The sequence below is a fragment of the Cariama cristata genome, unplaced genomic scaffold, assembly GCF_000690535.1.
Source record: "Cariama cristata isolate BGI_N322 unplaced genomic scaffold, ASM69053v1 scaffold26622, whole genome shotgun sequence".
Taxonomy (NCBI): Eukaryota; Metazoa; Chordata; class Aves; order Cariamiformes; family Cariamidae; genus Cariama; species Cariama cristata.
Window position 1 is genome coordinate 42057 of NW_009605005.1, and position 4665 is coordinate 46721.

Sequence of the window (4665 nt, forward strand, 5' to 3'; positions counted from 1 at the left end):
TGTCACAATAACTCTTCCTCTTGCTTCAGCCAGTGTTCCAAGGATTAGAAGCAGTCTGATTGCATCTTGGTGGGAGCTTCATGCAGAAAGACAACATCCAGTATTTGTGTGCTGGGAGCAATGTTATGTGCTGAATATGTGCAATCCTGTTTTCAGGGAGATATCAGCATGTACATGTCCTGGGAGATAATCCAGATGAAGTCATTCTCATTTGAGAAATCACAGCCTTGGTGTCTTTTTCTATTTGGAGAGGATTTGTAGCAGCCTTTGCCACTACATGTGCCTGGACTAACTGCACAAGTAGAATGGTATAATCTGCTTTGTGTATGTGACAGTAGTTATATAGTTCTCGTCATCATACCATTTGATCACCTCAGTAACAGTTCTCAAAATACAAGAACATTGCCTGTGTTTGCTGGTTGTCTTTAGATCAATAAGGCCTGTACTACGAGCAAGTCAGTTATCATCATACATTCTGTAATTATTCAGGAAGTGAGTACTACAACTACTGTAAAAATCTAAGTGTAATTTCTGTCAACAGTAAAACACAAAACCATGACTTTGCTTTACCAGAAGCTAGTGATCCAGTCTGGTTAAACTATCACTCTGCTCAAAAGCACTATTTGCAGCTGTTTGTTACTGCTTCCCTCTTGTAAAATTCTATTTTCTATATTCACATTTAATACAGTTCTTAGAGGCTTGAACATAATAAAAATCCATTTAGAGAAGTGCTAAAGTGAGTGGATAGTTTTCTCATGTCTGCTGTGGGGCAGGACTCTGCCTAGTGTTCCCTAACCATGAGAAATTACAACACATCTGAGGAACACATGCAGGAGAGCAGGACCTGGAGGCTGAGCACCAAGCAGTTAACATGTCTCCTGAGTTTGGGCAGAAGATCCGGGGTGCCAGCACCATCCTTCAGCTGGTCAGGACCACTCTTCTGTGTTTTGCAGTAGAGAGAGAAAGAATTCAATAGCAGTTTATACTCCCGTGCCTCCTGTCATATGCATTAATGGCTCTGCGTTACTTACAGTGGTGGCTCATCACAGTGAGCAATGCAGCAGAGCCACAGTGTGGTGGAAATGGAGCTAATCTGTGATGACGTTATGAATATGGTGGTGATGCAATGGCTTTAGGTGGTGACAAGACCAAGGTAGGAGGTTATTGGTTAAGATTCTGTTGGGGCTGGAGAGAGAACAAAGCAGCGATGCAACAGCTCCCAAGTTGAGAGCAATTGGCAAATCACCAGGTATAGAGATCTGTCCCCAAAGAGATTGCAAGCATGTTTCATCAGGTTAAGAACTGGCAAGGGGAGGAAAACAGTAAGTGAAGCTCTACGAGAAGAGGGATAGAATAGTGGAGGTGCGCTTGACCAAAGCTGTCTGAAGACATTAACAGAACAGGAGAGAAAAGGGACTTCTCAGTGATGGGGAATAATATAACTTGTAAATGTTATTTGCACTGGCTTTTTAATATTTTCAAGTTATGTTTTTCTTCAAAACACTTCTGTTTTAGTGATATTTTGCTTTAGGCAGGGCACTAAACTGCTGATCCCTTGTTACCTGAGAGGTTCCTGTCCAGGGCTGCAGATCAGGGAGTGCTTCCACAACCACAGCCTCCCGCTCCATGTGTCTCTTAACCTGAAAGGTGGAGGATACCTATGCATGCCAGGGGGTGATCTCAAGGAGCCATGAGAAGCACACCAGGAATATACAGTCTCCAGTGAAAAAGAGGTTTGCAAATGATGGCTCACACAATTAGTGCTACCATTCTTAGTTTAACAACAGCAGGTTTGTGGACATTACTTGCTCTCCTTCAGTTAGTCTCCAGATGCACTTTGGTCCCAAATCTTTTCCATGCAGCCATCTGGGAGGAAGCTGGGAAGCTTCACCCATGTCACTGTATAGGAAGACAAAGTGTCTCTCACACTTCAGGTGTTCATTTGCTGCTCCCAGATTATGAAAAGGTACATCAGAAGAGCTTTATTCTTTCCTAAGTTTCTGCTAGCTACTTGGCTGTTATGCTTGGAAACATTCAACGTCTTATGCTTAACCTGGGGCCACTACTGCTTTGTGCCCATCCTACTGTATCCTTCCCACCTTTGCTTCTGGGGCATCTCCTTCTTCCTTTTCCAGCTTGCTCTTTTTCAGAAAGGGAGCCTACCGCAGGGATATTTGAGCAGGAGTCTATCTACCTGTGTTATTCCTTCAACAGTATTTGAACCTGTTGTCTACCTTTTAACAACAGGTAACTGAAGGTATTGATTCTTTAGTATTTTTCATGAAAATAGGCAGCTGGGTAGAGGAAGATCTCTCCTGTGTCTTCCCCAAGGGAAGGGACACAGTGCAGACTTGTTCTTATTAATCAAAGAATCTATACAAAAAAGTAAATTCCTAGAAAACCAGGTCTTGATAGTGCTGCTGCTCAGGGGACCACTTTTTTACAAGGAAGCAACCAAGGCTGAATTTTACTCTACATGCTGGTACTGTTTACCAAATAGTGTTAACTAGGGCGATTTTTTTCACTCTTACTGTTTCATAAAGTTCCCTCCACTCTGTCCTTGTACCTGCTGCTCTGCATCAAGCAAGGCTTTTTACTGAGCAATTTGTAATATCTTCCAAATCACTGACCTCAGATGATCCCATGAGTCTGGCTCATCAGTTTGGATAACAAGCTTACCCTGCCTTGGTCTGAGTTAAATTTAATCTGCCACAGCATCGCTCAGTTTCCCAGTTGCTTTCTGTCTCTCAGCAGCTTCTCACAGGGTAATATTTTTTTCTTAGTTGAATGTGATTTGCAAAAATTTACCAGCTTGCTATAGTTTTCTCCTTCACTCTTCTTCTCTCTTCCCACGATATATGAAACTGTTGGTCCCTTTACATATCTCTGGGAGGATCTCATCTCATTGATAATAGGGGCATGAACATTAACTTTAAGATGCTCCTTCTTGGGACATGTATACATTGCAGGTCTCATTGGGTTTGGTGTCATAGACTGAGAAATGTGAAAGCAAGGCAGAGTGATGCTCTCAGTAGCTTAAAATAGCCCATTTCCATAAAAGCCTGTTGTCTGCCATGGAAGTGTTCTGCAGCTCTGTATTTCTGCTCTTCACAGTTCAGCTGCCCAAAGCTCAGGTCATCTAATACCAAATTCTTCCCAAGTATCCTGACACATGATGATGGGGTAAATGCTCACCCAAAAAAAGCAGGTGGTCATTTCATTCAGGTAAAACAAAGGCGTTTACCACCCTCTGCCAAGTAATTTTGCTAAGCTGATTGACTCATGTGCACACCATAGGGTTGAATGAACAGTTGGACAGATTGTTGTCTCAGCCACTGGTCCTACAAGAACCTGGTTTTCCTTTGTTAAACATTCATATTGCTTTGAAGAAAGCTTCTACCTACTCATCTTACTTCTTCCTCCCTCCCAAGCAGCATCAGACAGTCAGCTGGTTGTTTGGGAAAAAAAAAAAAAAAAAGGCATCATCTCTGTTCTAAAATGATCCAAGATGTCCTCAGATTTTCAGAAGGGATGGTGGAACTGAAGTGCCTTCTGACCTGGGCAAATATAAGACTGAAAAAAGTATGCGGCAGGTGTCAGGCAGGGAAAGGACTGCGGTGTCACAGCACGAAGGGGAGCAGACCCTTGCTGGACACCCTCAGGCAGGCGGCTAGGAGGGAAAGGGTCTAAGAGGTGTCTACAGGGAAGGACCTGGCTGGGCTGAGAAGTAGGAGGGGAAAAGATAGAGTGGGTAATTAGAAGGAGAAAGGAGAGAAAAAGGATCCCTGTGAATGTTTGGACGGGTCAGATAAACAGTGAGATGTTGGGGACTGGATGAAGCATTTGAAATGCAGGCTTCATTAATATTTTGTCTGCCTTATCTCAGGCTAATTTATTTTAGGGATGTGGAGATCCGTTCCTGATGATTATCAGGCAGCCTTGGGTTTTTGAACTGTTTCTTAAGCAGAAATTCTCAACATTTCTTAGGCCCTGTGCTGGTTTTCTACATTTCCCTATGTTTGAAGACATGAATCACCAAGCTACCATTATTTCTGTGCTATCTATCAGGAAACTTCCAGGTGATTTTCTCTTGCCTCCAGCAGCTATGGTAGCTATTGCTACCCAGTGGGCTCATGGTCCAATTGCATATTGTGCCAGTTGCCCCAAGACAAAGGCTAGAAATTGTGGACAAAAGAATTGGGAGTAACCAAGGGGCAAACACCTGGCTGCTTTCCAAACATGTTACTCTTGAGCAAATAACACAGAGCAAACAATGGATTAAAATTAATTTCGCTTTTATTCTACTTGTTTTAATCTATAAGCTATTCACAAAAATTATGATTTGCTTAACAAAGAAAAAGCTGACATTAAGTTCCAGACCTCCTCCAGTCAGGAGGTCCTTTCAGTCAGTGTGGCGGCCACCTTCCCCTCCAACATAGTTGTCCCCAGGAGAGGGAGTCTCCAAGAGAAAGCACGCCGCTCCTGTTGTGGCTTAATCCTCATTGCCAGCACCACAGAAAGCAAAGTTTTCCAGCTGAGAGTAGGGTTGATGTGAGGAAGCTACAAGTACAAACATGACAACCAAGAGAGATGTTTTATCTGGTAGGTATTTATTGATAGTAGGAAACAAACTCTGCCACTTAAAAAACATACAGGCTTCCTGCT